Consider the following 22,256-nt stretch of genomic DNA (forward strand, 5'->3'; position numbering starts at 1 on the left):
CTATCTATCTCTTTACTCTATGTATTGATTTGACTAACCTACATTTTTGATTATTTTTTTTTGTAATTTTAATGAGCCAACTTAAATCTTTTCTGAAATGATAGTAGAAAGAAAATATATGAATTATATGAAGTAATGATGCAAACACCAAAATTACCAAATCACTTGCAATATAAAGGTATTTGAGGAAGTAAAGAAAACTGTAAGCAAGCTCGCCTTCTATATCTCCTATTAAGGCTGAATGTGCTCAATTATAACAAACATTTAAAGGCTAAAACCTCATTGCACAATAAGAAAAAATGCTTTAAGTTCTTAGACTTTGGATCTATTTTGTGATATATTTAAAGAGGTTATAAAAGTCCTGGTGATTCTCTCTGTGAACCAACAGCCTAACACAGGAGTGGAGCTAGTGAAGCAGAGAAAAAGCCCAGAGAAGTAAAATCTCGGCAACAATCCCTCAGTTAACACATAAAGAAAATAACCTAATTACTGGAAAGCAGGAAAAAGAAAATAAAAAGTGTGGAAGAGTAGAGAAGCATTAAATGTGAACACACAAATTTGTCTTTGCTATGGAACAAGAAATCAGCCTAGATCCTGAGGGTAGCCATTAAATGCAGAGACTGGATGTGCATACATGTGTGGATGAATGAGAAGCCAAGAAATAGGAAAAAGACTAATTTGAATTACCAGAAAAGCAAGAGAAACAACACAGAGCTAGTGGTAGAAAGGCTTGCAGCTACGGGCTGCATGGCACTGTACTCTCCTTACCAATTAGACCCAGTCAGACCCCACTGAGGGATTAAATGAGCAGAAGAATCAGCCTCAGTGCAGGGTCAGGCTGGACTCAAACACACATGAAAATCGGACACAGACCGACACCGGGTGTGACCGGAGGCTCTCGCACAGTTTCATAGATAGACGTACAGAAACAGAAAACAGTGTGTGGGATTCTTTTTCCATTAAATACAGGTGTCAATCGCACTATCTATGGAAATACAGCGCAAAAGGAATGTAATATAATTTTGTAACACTCAACATCAAAGGAATCAAGAGAATTTGAGAAAGACTCAGAGACTGAGAGAGGAAAAGTAGAGGGGAGGGCTCACAGAACAATAGCACTAAAGCTGCCACACTGTGGATTTACTACCTGTGTTATTTTTCCAATTACATCCATTCTGATATAAAATTTCAGAAAAAGGGCTGCTGTCTGAGACTAAGCCGACTATTTTCTTAGCTTATTCAGGACTGACACGGGGGCGGGGGGAATCAAGGAGAAATAACAAGTCAAAGAGCCTAATTGTCCTTAGAGAAAACTCGCAAGTGTATGAACAAAGAGAAGTGCTTCCCAGTCAGGACGTACGGAAATTCTCCAAAGTGAAAAGTCCACTCCCAGCCAACCTAAGTGAACGCATCTGTCGGTGCCTCGGCTGTCTGGGGTAAAAGCGACTGAGTGGGAATCCGAAACAAGACAGACAGCAGCCGGCGAGCAGGGGAAGGAACTCTTGTCTGAGATCTCCCGGGCAGTCACCAGCCAACACGTTTGCTTTGTAATTTATGAATGTTAAATTTGGAAAGGTTGCAGAGCAGAAAAGCAGGGGGAGGGGAAGCCCTCCGTACTTAGGCGCGAAGGGAAATACCGGTTGACTAGTGAGACGAGTAGAGAAACATATAAAACCCTTCTGGAGGCAAACAGACCTTTCAGCCCGGGGACATGCTAAATGAACCTTTTCAGCGAGAGGCAGTGAGGCGCAGGGCGCGGGCGACAGCGACAGCGCGGGCGAGCGGGGAGGGGCGAGGGACCGCTCCGCGAAGGACACAGCCAGTCAGAGGAGCGGGGCGCGGGGCGCGCGGACGCATTGGAGGAAAACACTCGAGCCCCAAACGTACCAGCCTGAGGAGGCGCCGCACCTACTTCCCAATATAACCAACTACGGAGTGGGGGCGCGTAACTGCGAGAAGGCAGCAGCCAAAGTGCCGTTAAAGCTCGGGGCGGAAAGGATGAGTTACCTGGGTCCCCTCTTCAGGAAGAAGCAGGGCCAGCTGGAGGATTCCCTCTGAATGATTAAAAACTCCGCAATTCTGTTCTGCCACAGGCTGAGTAGGACTCAAGGAACTGCTCTATTTGAACTGTGCTGACGGGCAGGAGGATGGGAGACAGGAATTGAGAGTCACAGAGGAAGGACAGGGGAGTCTGGCATCTCATTGGTAAGTGGCTTGCATTCCTTTGCCAGTGACTGCTTTTTGTGATTGTGCACTTCATCTCCCAGGCACTTACAATTTTTGACACACTCGCTTCTGCAAAGCCATCTTTTCCTGCCATGTTGCCAGAATTTAAAAACTGTAACGTAAAGCTTTTTTTTTTTTTTTTAAACATGCATTTTTTTTTTTTCCCTCTGCTGGGATTTTATGTCAGAAAAGTTGAAAAAGAGTAAATATACCTTATTTGTTTATCTCATAATGTCATCCAAAATAAGAGTAAACAATCCCTACAAGTAAACAGCAAGGTGATAAATGCCAGGTAAGGGTAAGAATTTTTCTACAAAAGAGACTAAACGCTCAGAGAATAGGATGTGGTTCACAGATACTGAACGTATGCCTTATGATTGAGCAATGTATTTGTGAGAAAAGAGCCCAATAACTGGGCATCTGGCAGTGCAATAACTTGTTAAAATTCAGGAGGGATGCTCTATAAGTGGAGTTTTATAAAGTTCAGAGACCAAGGAAAAACAGGATCTTGGGTTATGCTGTGGTGTTTTCTAAATGTTGTGTAGGAATGTGACAGATATTTTTAAAGCATATAAAAATATGTTCAAACATCCTTATTGAGCTTTTTATTGAAATGTGGAAGAGAATATGAATTTGCATAAATATGAACATGGTGACAATAAGCTGAGAATTACTCTGACAATCTCAAAATGTTTTAATTGTTTCATTTTATTGGAAAAACAAGGATTCACTAAGTATTTTTGAATTATTATTTTAAACTTTTATAACCTCTTTAGCATGAAAAATACAATACATTGTGGTAATTTAAATGCAGATTTGGAAGCAAAAACTTTTAAACTGTTGTATGTGAAATGCTTTATCTATATTCAATCCATCTGTATTTTTTTCTAATTGAAAAGATAAAATAATTTAGAGATACCATACTTCCACCTTGATTCTTAATTTTAACTGTGGAGAAAAGGATGAAAGAAGTAGATGTTCATTAGGATACTAGCATTAAAAAAAAAACACAAATAAATAGTAGGTCAAATTTAAAAATTAATGTAGGTGTAATTGATTACTATTGAACCGTAACAGAGCTACAGTCTGTTTGATTAATGTTGTGACCCTAAACATAAAAGAATTAGTAATGACTAGGTCATTTTTTTTTTTCAAAGGGCCTGTAGTCAATTTTAAGCAACTTACGAATATTTCTTTGCATATTTTCCTACTTCTTACTCAAATTATTATAAGTTCTATATGGACCAGTATATTGAGTATCAAACTTGACAGGTTATGTTTCCTCTGACTCAACTGGAAAAAAACTCCAAAACAATATGACTGTGTAAGAATATGTGACATAAAGCAAATGATTAAAAATAAAGATATTACATACAAAGATCAGCTGAGTCTAGGGAGGGAAACAAAGCACAAAATGCAAAGTTAAAAGTTAAATAAAGGAAATGTGACATAAAAAATGAAACAGAATTTGAAAAAAATAACAAGTGGAGTGTGGTGAGATGATATTAAAGCATATGTGAAATATGCAAATATTTTAAAATTGGTGAAATGTTTATTACAATATAAGTATCATGTTTTTTTCCAGGGGTTAGTGGAGACTTTAAATTGTTCTAAAGTTTAAAACTTCTGAAAACTAAGAACTGAGAAAAAGTGCTAATTTTAATTTTTTTCTTTGAATGCATACACAGTTGAATAGAAAGTTAGAATTCTCAAAGTTAGAAAAAAGAATATTTACCCCAATAGATTAACTGAATGTCAGACTTTGTCTATAAATTGTGAAGCACATAGTACATTTGGAAATAGATCTGGGAAAGTACAGTTGTGGAATTTTTTAAATGGATCGCTGAAATACCTTAATGTTTCCCTACCAAAGCAACCCTTCATCTGTGAGGTGGTCTGAAATCTTTATTAGGTTAGGAAGATTAACTAAAATCAAATCATGAACATACACATAGGCTATGTTTATTTAATAAAATGATTAAAACTTAGTTGCTTGTACACGTTTACTTCAATTTTATGGGCCCAATTAAGTAAAACTGTTTATTAAAATGGCTAATATCTATTCCTTTAAATGCATTTTTTATTTAACAGTTAAGAAAATCTTTACCTCCTTTAAGTTAGAGTGTGTTTTACTCTCAAAACTGATTCAGTGATAAGGACCAGAGGGTGTCAGTAAAGGGTAGAGGGCATTCCAGAAGAAGAAAGTAAGGGGATGCTATGCTGGCCAAGTCATTTTGGAGTTTGTCTTACTTCTAGAGAAAACAAAAGGTATATTTTTGTGAATTAAAAAAAAAAAAGGAAAGAAAGGAATTCGCCTATATGGCTGTAATAGTGTAAAGATAATTTGACACTTAAGTTTCATTGACTAAAACAAATTTTATAGCAGCACTTAGTAATCCCCATTCATCAAAAATTAATTTAGGATTTTATGAGGCCAAGATGTTTAAAATGTGATTTGCTGAATCCATCCTGCCACACATATTTTGATTAACTATGTAGTCTTTGAATTGTCTGTTTTTTAAAATATATATTTTCTTAAAATTTTACTATGAGATTGGAAATTTGTCTTAATTTCAACAGGTCCATAGATTTATATAATTTGGTGTCTTAAAATTCTGACTTCAAGATCTCAGATTTATTTATCCCTTTTTTATTACTGAAGATACGAACATAAAATAAAAAAGGTGTGTATTTCTGACAAGATATTTTTTAGATTAGTGTTATAAGGCTGTGCTAATATGTCACATGAACTTCTTAGCACTTTATAGCAGGAAAGAGGCTGGTCGGAAGCTCAAAGCAGTAGAATCTTTGCAGAGATCTATTTTCTGAGCATTTGTAATCAATATTCTGCATTAGAGATTGGTGCATTTTAAAAAGTAATGAAGTGTATAAAACTACTTAACATAATATTAAGGATAAAAACTATTATGAACTATGTTCCATCTCCCTACCTATGTTATGCCCAATTAATTTCTCCTTTTTATGATTTTTTTGATATTCAGATGTATAATGTTAGAAGAGTTCTGGTGAACAGAATAGTATCAGTTGATATTTTTCCCGGACACTTGAACAGTTTATTAGTTATTTATTTTCAGTAAGAATGAATAAAACAAATGTGGTAGTGTTCCATTGATAGAGTGGACATGAGAGAAAATTTTAAACTGCTTTATTGTATATATTTACTTTCTAGGAAGATGGTTTTACAATTAAATTCTTTCATCAAAGTTATTTGGCAGTATTAAATTATAATCCCATGAATTTGGAAAAAGGTCATGTATTTAATTTCATTTATGTTTTATCTATTTTAAATATATGTATAAGCCAAATGTAGAGCATTTTCATATAGATAAATACCTTAAATTAAAACAGGTCTTTAATTTCACATTCCATAGTATTAGTTATTGTATTTTTGACATTACAGCCTTCTTAAACATCAGCTCATAAGACTTAAAATTATGGAAGCTCTTTTTTTAGTTTTCTAGGGAAATTGGAAGTCCAGCAATAGGCCGTAAGGTAATCCTGGAAAATCAAAGTTATGTCTTTTTATGGACATCCAAAAATCTGTAAATACACCATTTCTTAATCGAGTCTAAAATTGTGTGAGAATTATCATTTTTGAGAAATTTTAGAAAGTATGGTTGTTCTTTTCCCAGGCATTTCTTAAGATGGAATTCCTTGTGATCATTGTCATTTTTAAACAATTCTAAAAATGTTTCATTGGATGCATTTGACAACTCAGGTGTAAAATTGATTTTTTTCTGGTCTTCTCAGTGATTCCTTAAAAATCCATGATGACCTAAATAACTTGCTTCCTTGTGGATACCACTTTTACTTATTTTTAGCAAGTGGATTTCTCTTAAATGATCCAGCAGTACTTGCACATTTTCTCTTATATCTATCATGGTTCCAAATATTTCCTATATTTATATAGATGAAAAAAAGTTGAGATCCTGATAGAAAATAAGGTATTAATATAGTTGTATGAGCTTTCCTGCAAGTATACCTTTATAGTTTGTGACTCTAAGATATGGACATGCTTAAGGGTTGAAGTAACTAATCCAAACTTTATCCAAAATTTAAGCAATTGTATATCTGGGCAAGGGGGCAAATGAAAGTATTTTATTTATGAGTGATCAAAAACTCTCTTTTGTGACCATCAACAGGAAAAGTATAACTATCTGCATAAACATTTTATGGGGCTGGGTAGGAATCTATTCCTTATCATTCTTATAGCTGTTAAATGCTCAAGAAGATGATTCCATCTTCCTCTGTGATCCAGTAGTAACTACAGCATAGGGAGCTAAGGAAGAGAAATTATGTTGATCACTTAGGTGATGAAAGATGTATTAAAATTCTCTTCTTATCATAATGTTGGCAGAAACATTCATTATGAACCTAAAAAGTTAAGGGGTTCTTACTAAAAGAGACACTATAACAGGGTAATTACAGTTTTAATGTGTTTGGAGCTATAAACATATTTTTAAGTGTATTTTCAGAAAGATTTCACTAGTTTCAGGAGTTTGTATTTATGAGAAAACTGGTAGAGAAATGGTGTATTTATTGGGTCAAAAATGGTAAGTATATAAAATTTCATCTTTCCTCAAATATTTAATTTCTTATTTAAAAGTAATAATGACATTTTCTGAAGCTAAGCCAAATATAATATAAACCAAATATAAATATTATTTTAATTTTCCTAGGTTCTCCCATTTCAACTTTATATAAGAATTCACTTTTCAATTATATTTGCTGAGATACTGTTGTATTTTATAGTCTCAGAAATGACAGCATTAGATGAAATTTTGGTGATTAAGATGAATACTAATTGGAAGGCACAGGTGAGTGACAGTAGGAATTTAAAGAAGACTCCTTGTTTTCTAGAAATGTTTGTATTTAATTGGTATTTCATGATCATTAAAATGAAATTGTTTCCTGTGCACCTAAACAAATTTAAGGGCCCTCAAATAGTTATGAAATTATTAGAAAAGCTCTCATATTGAATCTTGTTAGATTTTGTGTTTTGCCTTCTTGTGTTATTTTGAAGCTTTCCTCTTCGTATTCTTTACTAAAAGATATAGATTAATCTCATCTCTTGTATTCAAAAATTAATAAAACAATTTTTTAGTAATCATTAATTTTTTCTAATTTTGAGTATATTTTGTGATAGGAACCTCATAAGTCATACCATTTGTAACAGAATTGAAGCTTTAAACTTCATAATTCAATTTTATACTCTTCCTTATTCAATGCTGGTATTCTAATGGCAATATGTGAGCTAGTGAATTAGTTTCTAATGCTAAAATAACCATCTCATTAAAAATAACCACAGATCTCATGAGTCATTGATGGTATAAATTATCAGGACACCTAGAAAAAGTGACAGAATAATATGATTTAGTGTTGGAAGGAGCCGTACAGACTTCATATTTTTACACATATTATCACAAAGAGTAATAAACAGAGATATAAAGAGGTGAAGTGACCTGTTCAACATTACTTTTAATGCAAAAGATAGAATTAGAACCCTCTTCTTTTAAATTTCTGGGTCAGAGCTTTTTATAGTTTATACTTTTTTTTTTTTGCTATGAAAATCTTAACTATTTTTATATCTATTAAATCAAGATTAGGACATCATATATATAATTTCCTTGTTGTTATTGATGACCTGTAAAACACTGTCTTTTAAGATTAGAAAATTTAAAATTGAAGTATGTTAACTTACAGGAAACAGTTATACCCATATTCTCTTAACCAAGAACTGAATATCTAGAAAACATAATTGCTAGATATAAACTTTTTCACGATGAACGTAGGGTGCACTCAACAGTTAGATAGGAGATTTTCGACAGTTTTTGTTAAGAAACCCAAGAACTCAAGTAAGAAAAGAAATGTAAATAATTTTTCCATTACATATCTATAAAGGACTGAACTCAAGTAAGAAAAGAAATGTAAATAATTTTTTCCACTACATATCTATAAAGGACTGTCCATGTTGTTGTTGTTGTTGTTGTTGGTGGTGGTGGTGGTGAACACTTTTTTCTCCTGAATTGGCAGGTTTTTTGGGGTTTTTTGTTTGTTTTTGTTTTTTTCAGTAATACATATTTAATGGGACATTAAAATGAAATAGAAAGTCAATGAGAAATATGAGTGAGAAAATATTCCTATGTGTTGGCAAATTTGGATAAAATTTAAATCTTGGGCTTCCTTAAGGTGGTAATGATTTGGGAGAATTTAATAAAATGTGAAACAGAAAATGAGTCTCTAGAAATAGGCACTATTCTTCTGAGTTATAGAATTCAAGTATCAACTTGTACAAAATCTCTAGTTTTACTGTTGTAATATTAAAGGAAGTGAATACAGAACAAATTTGAGTCTGTAATAGTATTTAGTTTATCATTGTGTCTGAACCATAGTTCATCTGTTGCTTAATTTTAATAATATGATGTAATTATTTAAAGAATTAAGTCTAGGAAGAAAATTAGTTACCACTCTTAATATGTGTTGTAAGTTAAAAGCTTTAAGTTGTCTGTCTACCAAAATATTCTATTTTTGAATGAAACACAATGCTGTCCTCATTGTGGAAAGCAATATTGAGATATATAGACCATGAGCTAAAAAATTTCTCTAGTAGAACTGAACATAAACTATAAAATGAACATAGTGCAATTCAAGTTATACATTGCTGGGTTTCTCATACAACATTATCTCTCAAACCTTTCATGGTTACATATGACAAGAGAATTTTTGTGTGTGTCCATACGGGCTGACTTCATATTTTAAGACTCTTGTTTCCTTTGAATACTGAATATTTAACAGTGACGAGTATAGTAAAGATGAAGTAAAAGACTGTGGCTAAAATGATTAATGTCTAATCTGAATTTCTTTTTTACCCTATGCATATAGCCAGAATTTGCAAATAACTAGTGGAAAATATAAAATATATTCTCTAAGTCCAATGAGTAAGTGGTCCTTAATATTCTTTGAATTTTTACTTTCTTCGGCTATTTACTTACCCTCACCTTACTTTGACTTCTTCAGTATTATTTTCAAAAAACAATAACCTTAGTAAGAAAGAGTGGTTACTTAAGATATAAGTTTAATGATCCAGAATTGATTTTATGAAAGTTTACCATATTAACTGTAAAAAGTTATGACTGTATTTGTTTGTTTCTCATTTTTTAAGGTGGTCTTTTTAGTATATACCCCAATAAGTTGCATTAATAAAAAGTCATTTCTTCACATTTAAAGCAATTTCTACATTATTTCATGCACTCAAATGGTCTGGTGTGTGCAGTTGTAGTTAAGTAAGATTATGAAGGGGAATAAATAGTTTATGAGCTGGTGGAGGAAATAAGCACATAGGGTAAATGTAATTCAACGTGAAATGTGCAGTGATAAGAGTTATATACAGCTGAGATGCAAATGTTCAAAATGTTCTCCTTTGGAGACTGCTGTTAGTTTTTTCCTACTGAGTCTTTCCAGCTTGGAGTACTTGATGCTAGCCTTGGTTCTCTAATTGCTGCATTTACTTCTTACTGCCTAAGTTATTTTGAAGTAACTTTGATTCCAAAACTCACCTAACCACTTTAAATGAATGCTGCGTTTTTCTACATCTCATTACAGTGCTAACTTTAGTATCTTGGAACGATCTAGTCTCTGATGATACAGTTGAATCTGAGGTAAAATGAAGGTGGTTTGCTTCAATGCTGTGAAAAGATACCTTTCTTATATGTGATTATAACTTAGCTTGATTCCTTTCAGTTATTAAGTATAGAGTATTATTGGTGCTGTAAAGCTTATTTTATGGGGTTGGGTTAATGGCAAAGCTAATGCATCTTTAGTTATACAGACCCTTCCAGATAGTAATAGTAATAAAAGTAGCACCAGAGCAGTAGTAAATATGTTTTTAAACATTATTTTGATCATTATAATAAAATACCTAATATAAGGAGGGCAGTATGGATTAGAGGATTTGGCGTTTGAATTTTAGGCTTCAGTCATGGGTCCACAACTTGTTAGCTGTTTAATCTTAGAAGAGTTACTTAACCTTTCTTTACATGCAAAATTAGGATAATCAGTGTCGTGCAGTTGTGATAATGTTAATATATAAGAAAAACAATCTACTTTTCAATGACAAAAATGACAGTGTTAGAAACTACAACAACAAAGTCTGGGAAGAAAATTTGTTTTCACTCCAATATGTATTGTAAGATACAAGCTTTAAGTTATCTGTCTACCAAAATATTCTATTTTTATATGAGGCACAATGCTGTCCTGATTGTGGAAAGCAACACTGAGATGTGTAGACCATGGGCAGTTAAAGATTATTTTGGTATCTTCTCTTTTATTAAAGTAATTTACTTCGAAGGGCATTTCTTACAAAGTTAGTGTACATAGTACCACTTACTTTTGGCAATCCAAAGGAAGTGAAAGGTTTGATCTCCGATAACGGAGAGGTGGAAAATTGTCAGTCCAGAAACAACTTGATAAGAAACTTAAGAAAATGTACTAGTAACCCTAATTATTGATATGGTCATACATTCTGAAGACATCGGAGGAACAGAAATAGTCACTGTAGGGATGGATTAAACTGATTCCCCCGGACAAAATGAGAAGTACTAACACTTGAAGGAAGTTTCAATTATGTATTGGCAAAGACCCTTTCAGTTGGTGGGAAGAGAAGCAGAAGCAAGATAGATGTGTAGAAGGAAGTAGGAAAATTAATTAATGTAAAGAAAAACTTTCTAATGCAAAGAGAGAAGTTAAAATATATCAAATAAGATGTAAAGGATTCTGAGAGACACATAAAGAATTGGGATTCTCTTCAAAACCAAGATGATAATCAGTTCATTTCAAGATTAGATAGCATTTAAGATGGGGGCCAGCCCCAGTTTTGCCCCTAACTGTGAATTGGGAAAGTCAATTCCTCAGCTAATTAATCTCTCAAGCAAGAGAGTTAAAATCAATAAACGTAAAGGATTTTTGGGAGGGGGCTGTTAATCCAACTGTAATTCAATGATCGTGTGTGTTATGAGATTTTGATAAATGGAAAAATTGAAAGAAACAGAATTGTTGGTGTTGACAGCTAAGTCTAGGACTGATTCCACCGAACAGAGAAAATGAGACAAGAGATCCCATTCATAGCATCTGGGGAGGCTATGGAAAGAGCATGGACTTGTTACTACTACCCTGTGTTTCCCTGAGCAATCCAAAAACCCTTCCAAGTTTCCTTTTGTTTCCTTGTAAAATAATGATATTAATTACTATTTTATATTTTTTTGTAAGAAGGAAATAAAACTATGTAGATTTAGGAGTCAAAATAATTTCCTACATATCTTTAGGTACAATTGCTTACATATTTTTAATGCTTAGGTTCAAGAAATATCCGAAGAGAGAAGTCATTTGAATTTTGTATAAATACACATAGGTACAATCAGTTTTCCAAATATAAGGAAAATCACTTATTTTATTGGCACAAACTTATAAATTTGATGATAATGAGATGTTTTCTTGTCTTTTCATGGTCTTATTTTACTTACACATATTTAAAGAGATTTCCTGTTTTGGGCCTTTTTATTATATTGTGTTTTTGCTTTGTCTGACAAAGGAAGTCTTTAATGTCCTTGTACAGAATTATTTAGAGCATTGATTATATTTTGGTAGGAGAGATGTTCAGCTATTCTTTTTGAATACCATGTGATTGCAAAATGGTATAGATATATTCATTTGAAAATAGTAAGTTCCTCTGATTTTCTTCTTTCACATTTATCGTATGTCTTGTTACTTAAAAAATAATTTTATGAAAGTGGCTCATGCTGCAAATATTATGTCTAACACAAACTCATCAAAACAAATAGAAACTGCAATCTTTTAAACTGTGAATTGTCAATAGATTTTACAGGAAACATAAAAAGATTTCATTTCAGTTTTCAAACATTCTACAGACTTTTTTCCTACAAGTGATATTTAGATATATTGTAATATTTTGGCTTGTCTAGTGTGACAGTAAAAGTTATTAAGTAAACACATCTTATGATTAATATGGTGAATTATGTGCCCCTTTAAATATACATATATATGCTTTGTATATGCAGAGCCAGTCAAAATCTTCCTCAAATATTTACTGATTATTTTACTATTGCAGAAAACTTAATACAGTAAAAAAATTGGAAGAAATAAATCTCACAAAAAAATAGTCTCTTTCCAAAAAAAAATGTGATAAGAGTATACTGGTTATTGAGGAAAAAAGGAAGGTGGAGAAAGCCACAAAGCTGACAGGAGAGGGAGCTGATAGAAAGGAATTTTACACTGTGATTAAATAAGTATTCATATCATGAGATACTTAAAAAAAAAAAATGACCAGAGTTGCTATTTCACCTGAAGCAAAGGTGTCTTTTTATCTTTTCTGCATGTATTTGTCTTATAAGATAATAGGCTTTAGATATAAATACATGGTTGATTTTGCCAGACTAAATACTGAAATGCCATTTATTCAAAAATATATAGTTGCTTTGATAAATATTAATTTAGAAGAAAGAAATGACAGTGTTCTCATTCTCATTGCTTCTCTTCTTTAGGTATTCTGCATGATCAAATGTCTCCTACATATGAGAACTTCAATAGATGTTTTAACTTTAAGACAGCTATCTTAATTTATTTTCAAATTAACTACCTTTTCTAAATGTAATCTCTATTCGGTTGTTTGTCTTTAGTTAATGTTTAGGCAAGTGGTCTGAGTCCAATTTCTTTTTTATATGAAGCAATAACTCTATTATTAGTTTCTTTTAGCCTTTTATTTCAAACACATTAGGGTAATTCAAGTTTTCTCATGAGGAAAAATAAAACTCAAATAACAAATAAATATATCTTTTGTCTAGCTTTTTTCTCCTAGGTAAAAATAATCCATCGTTTTAAGGAGTAATTTAAAGAGGCATTGTTTCGTAGAAGAATTACTTTCCAATAACAAAAGATAACTATAACTTTTTTTCCAACCATTCATTGATAAAGAATGGAATGCTAAGAATGACTTTTAATAGAATTCTGAGATATTTTTGTGAGATTACAAATGATCTGCTCTGTTGGTGTTTTGTTAGCCTGATAACCGCATGACAAAGCAGCTAGCACAAGTCAGAATCTTGATCAAATGATACTGTTGTCATCATCTGTTTTTTATCCTAACATTGAATTGACAATGAGCAGTATAAAAATCATATAATAAAAGCTGAATCTCTGCCCTAAAGTTTCTTCTAGTTCTACCCTTCAGAAGTAGCCATTATCAACAGGCTTTTGTACATGCAACCTTCAGAAACTGTTGTATCTTTATTTTGTTTTTCTTAAAATAATTTTGGGTGCTTACATAACAATTCAAAAAGGTATATAATTTTTGAACCCTATAGACTATTTCATGATAAAGATATAGCATAATTTATATAAATAATTCTCTTAAAATTGTTTATCAGTTAATTTTCATATGCAAAGAAAAATAAGTATGAAATAAAAATTCTTACATATGCATTTTTATTTAAGTGTAAATAGATCTAGAAGTAAAATTGCCAGGTCATTGAGAATGTGCATTGAAAATTTTGGTTTTACTGCCAAATTGCTCTCCACAGGGATGGTTCTAGTTAGCACTCCCACCAACAGTGTTTTTAGAATGTCTATCTCCCCATATTTTGAACATTCTCACATGTTTGTAAAATATTTCTTTTTTAAATATTTTTATTTATTTGAGAGAGAGCGAGCAAGTGAGAGAGAAAGCACTAGGTGGGGGATGGCAGAGGGAGAGGGAGAAGCAGACTCCCCGCTGCAGAGAGCCCAACATGGGACTCAATCCCAGGACCACAGGATCATGACCTGAGCCGAAAGCAGACGCTTCACCAACTGAGCCACCCAGGCGCCCCTGTTTATAAAATATTTCTTAACCTTATATTACTACCTATCCCCAACTTAACTCCATTGAGTTGATTTTTTTCTTATTCCCTTTACATACTAACTGAAACCTAGAAACAAATGGCAACAAGAAGTCAATTAAAAATGCTTTGAGTCATTGCTCAATTTTCTAGGAAATAAAATGCACATTATGAAAAGTGAGAGATATTTGTATAAATAACATCATTTTCTTTCCCTTTCACTACATGCAAAAGATCAAGTGGGGGTATGAAAAAGAGAAGACTCTACTTGGGTAGAGCAGAAAAGGTTTCAAGCAAAGAAAAAATTCTGGATAAATGAACCTTCTCACATTCAAACCAGCCTTCTAAATCTTACTCAGCCCTGGTTCAGGGCATCTCTCACTAGAATAACATCTCCAAATTGTGTTTTGTTTTTTTTTTAATTATTTTACAGCTAATTATAAGATGATGTATAATGAAAAGGAAAATTTTCTAATGAATGGTGGTGTACCATATATTATGATTGAATTTCACCATTGAATCAAATCACAGGTAGCATTAAGTAAAATAATACATCTATAACTAAAATAAATTATAAACTTAATTCTTAGTTTTAGTTATCATAGAAAATTCTATTTCAATTCAACAAATTAATAACTAGCTAAAATGTCATAGATTTCTAACCAGACACCAAAGTTGGTATAAGAATAAATAATTAGGGGCACCTGGGTGGCTCAGTCGGTTAAGCATCTGCCTTTGGCTCAGGTCGTGATCCCAGGGTCCTGGGATCAAGCCCTGCATCGGGCTCCTGGCTAGGCGGGGAGCCTGCTTCTCTCTCTCATGCCCACTGCTTGTGCTCTCTCTCTCTCTCTTTCTCTGTCAATTAATAAATAAAATCTTAAAAACAGAAGAATAAATAATTGAAAGCTGAAAAGACATTTCCTGTATCTTTTCAATATATTTTTTTAAAACTTTCTTAAATAATTCTTTTGGGGTCTAGCTTAAATAAAGCAAAATGTGGAATTTAAGAAACAAAACAAATGAACAAAGGCAAAAGTGAGAGAGAGAGATAGGGAGAGAGAGAGAGAGAGGCAAACCAAGAAACAGACTCTTAAAATATAGAAAACAAACTGATGGTTACGAGAGGGGAAGTGAGTGGGGGGATGAGTAAAGGGTGATGGAGATCAAGGAGTACACTTGTTGTGATCAGCACTGGGTGATGTATGGAAGTGTTAAATCACCATATTGTACACCTGGAACTAATATTACACTGTATGCTAACTAACTGGAAATTAAATAAAAACTTAAAAAAATAAAAAAAAATAAAGTATATTATCATGCTTTTAAAAATAATAGTTTAAAAAAATAATGTGTTTTCCCATTCTGGTGTATATTTTGGTAACAAAATTAAAAATTGAGTTCATAAACTCAATGTCAGAAGGTCATTAAAATATTAGCAATAGAAAAGAGTAGTAAATATATTTTAGGAGAATAAAAGAAAAGAAGGAAAATCCTAAAGAGTTCAAACCCAAAAAGCTAAAGGCATTTACAAGCTTTTCAGATCATTAACTACATTTAAGTGGAGGTATGCTATTATCTCCTTTATTCCTTGTGCTTCTTTCTTCTTTATCTTAAGATAACATTCTTTGGACCTGTTTCTTCCAAACAAGAGGTCTGTGTCACCATCAGGAAATGCTATTGAACTGCATAAAGACTTCACATTCTAATTTTTTTTTAAAGATTTTATTTATTTATTTGACAGAGAGAGAGACAGTGAGAGAGGGAATACAAGCAGGGGGAGTGGGAGAGGGAGAAGCAGGCTCCCTGCAGGGCAGGGAGCCTGATGCGGGGCTTGATCCCAGGACCCTGGGATCATGACCTGAGCCGAAGGCAGACGCTTAATGACTGAGCCACCCACGTGCCCCTCACATTCTAATTTTTTCTCATCACATCTAAACTCAGAAAAGTCAAGCTGCTGTTCATCATATTTTTTCTGCCTCAATAGAAAATACTAAAAGTAAAAATCAAATGGAAGACCAAGAATTCTTTTTGAAATTAGGGAAAAAGAGAATTCCCAGCTGTCAAACACAAAAACACTAACTAGAATCATAAAAATTCCAGGGCACACAATTAAAATTATCTTCTCATCTCTGAGATTTTACAGAATGGTGAGCAGTTGAGCAATAAGAGAAAGGATGAGTTAATGTGCACACTTGCTGCAGAGTACTGAATCCAAAAGCAGAAACGAAACCAACTGATAAATGAGCTTCTGTAGTCCTTGTGGTAAGAAATAGAGGGCCTGGAGAACTCAGTAGTACTCTACCAAATATTTAAAAGGAGTGTTTCATGGCATCCCTAAACTTCTATGAAAAAAAGTCAGAGATTTCTATATTAAAAAAATGTAGCATCTCAGTGTATCAAGAAAAAAAAAAAACTCAAGTAAATTTAATGTACCCATTATAATTTGTTCAGCATTTTGAGGCAAGGCATTTTTTAGAATGGCACTGGGATGGGGGATTCATCCTGCATTTAGTTTCATAGTTTCAAAAGGCATAAAACCAATTTGATAAGAAAAATTAGCCCACAGGTATTTGCTCAGTAGCAGAAGGATGGGAATTTGGAAACTTTGGGCTACCATTACCAAGGCACAATTTAGGGAAAATTACTGAAGAAAGAGGTGAAAGATTATTAAGTATGACACAAATATATGTAAATTTTGAGAGAAAATAAGATGTAATTTGAGAACTAGAACCCAAATCATTTTTTTTAAGATTTTATTTATTTATTTGACAGAGAGAGAGAGAGCACAAGCAGGGCAGGGGAAGCAGGGGCAGAGGAAGAAGCAGGCTCCCCGCTGAGCAGGGAGTCCAACGCAGGACTCCATCCCAGGACCCTGAGATCATGACCTGAGCCGAAGGCAGACACTTAACCAACTGAACAACCAGCTTGCCCCAACCATTTTGTTTCTGTATTTCTATATATATATATATATATATATTTTAAATTCCAAGTACTATGAAAACTCAAAAACTGAAATCATAAGAAATTATTAGACTTGAAAAACACCCCTATAGCAAAGGTTTATCATGAAAATAATTATATACCTTATATTAGATATAAAATAAATATTGTACCAGCCTGATTAATTAGCATAATCCTGATATTAGAAAATATTTGGTGTCATTATTCTAGGCTTTATATTTAGCAATTAACTGCACTTCTTTTTTTTTTAAGATTTTATTTATTTATTTGAGAGGGAGAGTGAGCAAGAGAGAGAGCACACAAGCTGGGGGAGGGGCGGAGGGAGAGGGAGAAGCAGACTCCCCGCTAAGCAGGGAACCCAATGCGGGGCTCCATCCCAAGATCCTGAGACCTGAGCCAAAGGCAGACGCTTAACTGACTGAGCCACCCAGGCACCCTACAATATCCATTATTTAAATGGTTTTGCTGATCGATATATAGAGATATTGTATATGCATTCAACTGCCTTTTATGGTAAAAAAAGCAAGAGCTATCACAAATCTGAAATATTTAGTATTAACATTTCTTTAGTCACAATTTGAGAGCTTACTCTAAATTAAAAAAGTAAAACTGTTGGGACACCTGGGTGGCTCAGTCGTTAGGCGTCTGCCTTCGGCTCAGGTCATGATCCCAGGGTCCTGGGATCGAGCCCCACATCGGGCTACCTGCTCGGCGGGAAGCCTGCTTCTCCCTCTCCCACTCCCCCTGCTTGTGTTCTCTCTCTCGCTGTGTCTCTCTCTGTCAAATAAATAAATAAAATCTTTAAAAATAAAAATAAAAAAGTAAAGCTGCAAAATGTAATTAATGCCCTTCCAGATAATATAATAATAATAATAATAATAATGATAAGCAATTTAGGAGAAACTGAACCAAATCTAAAAAGAGAGAGAAATGTAACTTTGTTTTAACTTAGTTTTCTCAAATTTAAAACTCTCTTTCTCATTTCTTGTTTATTCAGAACTTAATAAGACATGAGCCCTCCTAGGCCTTGAATTTTCAGAACAATACCTTATATTTCATGGAGTACTAACTCTATCATATTAGAATAATTAGAAAGTATACTATCTAAAGATCAGGTGTGATATATTTAGCTAAAGAAGAATAAAAAAAAGTATAATGCCTTATAATTAAGGAATGGTCATTTGATGTAAATGAAAAATAATTCAGGGCTCAAGGAGATACCTCTATAGAAGAAAGGAAAGTGTCTGGCTAAAATGGTGTGGGGCCTGACACCAAAGGGAGTTTTGGATCTTGAGAAATTTAAATGTAAATGAAAATAGCCTACAGGGAGATTGCTATTTTAGAAAGTAGCTAAAATATAGTTAGCATTTATTTCTTTAGTGTAAAACGTAATATTAAATATTATTCACATTCATGTTTTTTTTACTCACACTCTTCTGACCCATAATAAAATGAAGATAACATGAGTTGAAAGACAGAAAAGATATTAGAATTTAGTTTCAAACAACTAAAGGTCTGAGTTTATTTTTTTTTTTTAAGATTTTATTTATTTATTTGACAGAGAGAGACACAGCGAGAGAGGGAACACAGCAGGGAGAGTGGGAGAGGGAGAAGCAGGGGGAGTGGGAGAGGGAGAAGCAGGCTTCCTGCTGAGCAAGGAGCCCAATGTGGGGCTCGATCCCAGGACCCTGGGACTATGACCTGAGCCGAAGGCAGACGCTTAACGACTGAGCCACCCAGGCGCCCCAAGATCTGAATTTCTAACACTGATTCAGAGTGACACCCAGAGTAGCCTGTCTGCTCGCTCTCTCTGTCTTTCTCTGTCTCTCTCTGTCCCTCCCTCCCTCACTCCACATGGAGAGAGAGGGAGGTACTATATATAGAATATACATACTGTACTGTATAGTATGACTATCTGAGCTGCCTTGATGTTCTCATGATAAATGGGACAATGTAAGAGAACTGTTTAATGTCTCTAAACATTGCAATTATTATGTATTTTTATTTTTTAAAATATTTTATTTATTTATTCATGAGAGACAGAGAGAGAGAGAGAAGCAGAGGGAGACGCAGGCTCCCAAGGAGCAGGGAGCCCAATGCAGGACTTGATCCCAGGACACTGGGATCATGACCTGAGCCGAAGGCAGACGCTCAACCATCTGAGCCACCCAGGCGCCCTTATTATGTATTTTTAAATGATTAACCACAACAAGAAGAGTATGAGTGAATTTAGAATTTTTTCAGTGTACTTGAAACCAAAAAGTAATTGATATCAATAATAACAGCTAATAGGGCGCCTGGATGGCTGTTATTAAGCGTCTGCCTTCGGCTCAGGTCATGATCCCAGGGTCCTGGGATCGAGCCCCGCATTGGGCTCCCTGTTCGGCGGGAGGCCTGCTTCTCCCTCTCCCACTCCCCCTGCTTGTGTTCCTGCTCTCGCTGTCTCTCTCTCTGTCAAATAAATAAATAAAATCTTAAATAATAATAATAATAATAATAACAGCTAATATTTATTAAGGACTTATCATTTTCATAGCCTATTCTATTCCAGTCTTCTACTCTAACTTGTTCTTCCTACATGAGTAAAATAAATATGTAATAAAATTATCAGGAGAAAGAAATGGTAATACATGAGACTGATTTTTATCATTTAATCTCGGCAAAAAACAAACAAAAACCGGGTTTGTGTGTATGGTATATGTCTTTTAAAATAAGGACATTTAAATTGCAATGGTGAAATATAAATTGTAAAAGTATGTGTAAGATAAATAGGTAATTTCACAGTTTTCTAAAAGCTCCAAAGTTCCAAATGTACATTTTTTATATTGAACATGGTTACATCAGTTTCCAAAAATTAATCCAGTAAAAGCTAATAAAGAAATCAGCCATCTAAGCAATGAAAAGAACTTGTTCTCAGTAAGATCAACTGTTCAGCTTTTGACTTTGTGAGATTTAACCCTGGTAATTAAAAAGGCCTTAATTGACAGCAATGCAAATTGTGGCACAAACTATTTTCATAGCTTATACACAATTAAATAATGTTCTATTGCTTCTTTGCAAAACATCACAGCTTTTAGATATATTTTCATACAATTATTTAAATTTTAAATACTTGTGAAAATTTATTTGTACTTGTGAAAGAGGACAGCTTATGGGACTTGTACATGATTTGTGCAGTTATGTTAAATGTATCTAACATTTATAAAATGTGTATTGAAAGTTAATTCTTTTTCTATGCCTTTTCATGAAAAAAAACAGCATATTTCATTTTTACAAAAGATAATTGGGAACAAAACAAGCTGTTTTATAGACATATACAATTGTAAAGCTTAAAATAATACCACGACACCCTATTTAAAGCATTTTGGGATAACTTTTCCTTTTCCTTACATTTTGCCCAGAAGTTTTCACAGTCAGTGCATAAACAAAGTCTTAAAATGAGAGTAAATCGGATTACTGATGTCAGTTTACAGATAAAATTGAAGGTGACCCAAAACGCTAAATCAATGGAGGGACTTTAAGATCCGCTCTGAGAAAGTTCAGATACTGCTATACAACCTACGGCAGAACAAGGGTATCTTTTTTTTTTTTTTTTAAAGATTTTATTTATTTATTTGACAGAGAGAGAGATAGCGAGAGCAGGAACACAAGCGGGGGTGGTGGGAGAGGGAGAAGCAGGCTCCCCGCGGAGCAGGGAGCCCGATGCGGGGCTCGATCCCAGGACTCTGGGATCATGACCTTGAGCGGAAGGCAGACGCTTAACGACGGAGCCACCCAGGCACCCAGAACAAGGGTATCTTAATCCAAAGGCCATAGCATGAACTGTGCTGGTGTTACAGTGCTAAGATATCCAGTTATTCCAAACAAAACGAAAAGCATATTCAACAATATTAAACAAATTCAATATCAAAATGATTCATTTTTTCCAGTTTTTCTCTATTTTCAGGAATCATTCCTTGTAAGTGTTTACAAAATAAAAATCGTACCCAGGATCTTTATTTAAATATTTTCATATTTATTAGTTATTGCATAAGTTACCAGATAAAAAGCAGATAGAGGGGCGCCTGGGTCGCTCAGTCAGTAAAGTGTCCAGCTCTTGATTTCGGCTCAGGTCATGATCTGGGGATCATGGGATCGACCTTGTGTGGGCCTCCATGCTGGGCATGGAGCCTGCTTGAGATTCTCTCTCTCCTTTTGCCTTTGCCCCTCCCCCATGTGCACATGCACATGCTTTCTTTCTCTCAGAAAAAGATACAAATTGATTATTCATATTGCTTACACTTTGTGTTTTGTTGTCTCCCTTCTAAGTTCTAGTATATCACATGAAGCTCTCAGTTTGTCAACTCTTAAGAGACTACATTGTCCTGCAGCTTCAGTTTGGCAAAGCCAGTTTCTTATTAATGAATGATACATCATAAAATTCTGTAACATTTTAAAAGGAATTCAAAAGGAATTTAATGAAATCAGACTGCCACTATGGCATTAGTTATATCCTAAGTCCACATCTTACGTAAAGATGGTTTCTAGTCTGCTGAAATTCACCATAAGTGCCTCATCCTTCCATCTTCCTTAGTGTGCCTACGTTGTAGAAAGTTGGACTGAAAGCCTATGATAGCATTCTTGCAAACACTGCTAATTTTATGTAAATGCATGATAAATTTTAATTTTGCTGCTTCTTCTGCTGCTGCCTTAATCCGTCTCCCTCTCCTTTCTGGAAGAAATTTCAGAAGCATGGTGATCGCATGTACCACGACTACTCTACGTACTGTACTGCTTAAGAATAGTAATGCTGGAGCCAAATCACCTGGGTTCAAAATTCAGCGCTTCCATTTGAATACGTTATATTTTCTTTGCCTCTTTTTCCTCATCTGCAATGACCTGAATTACTTAGTAAATTGAAGGTGGCTTTTCACAATTGACTTAACTTTATTTGCATATTTACCTGAGCTAGGTAGAGAAGTAAAACAGAAAAATAAAGGTACAAGGTATCAGATTTTAATGGAAATTCTCTTGCCATCTTTTGAAATATGACATAAATGGACATATTCTCCTTTCCTAACTACAGTCCATGGTTACCCTGATTCCTTTGTGGGCCAGAAATGTATTAAAAATTTATTCATCATTGCAGAGTGAAAACTTACATGAAACACATTAAAACAC

The 22,256-nt window shown here is 34.0% G+C and overlaps 1 protein-coding gene across 5 annotated transcripts in view; it reads left to right on the forward strand.

Annotated features, from left to right (window-relative positions):
- The first annotated feature begins 768 nt into the window (after nt 1-768).
- The window catches only part of CNTN5 (contactin 5), a 1,075,732-nt gene continuing 1,054,244 nt past the window's right edge, over nt 769-22,256 (forward strand). For 2 of the 5 annotated variants that reach the window (XM_081799057.1, XM_081799058.1), the window contains exons 1-2: nt 1,802-2,011; nt 2,094-2,205. The gene's annotated coding sequence lies outside the window, so the exon portion shown is untranslated. Of the gene's footprint in view, nt 1,648-1,801; nt 2,206-22,256 lie in introns of those variants that run through there. The other 3 variants (XM_081799056.1, XM_081799055.1, XM_081799059.1) reach the window with 2 other exon arrangements.

This window comes from Leptonychotes weddellii, chromosome 11 (assembly GCF_054177405.1).
Source record: "Leptonychotes weddellii isolate Sample4059 chromosome 11, ASM5417740v2, whole genome shotgun sequence".
NCBI classification, from domain to species: Eukaryota; Metazoa; Chordata; class Mammalia; order Carnivora; family Phocidae; genus Leptonychotes; species Leptonychotes weddellii.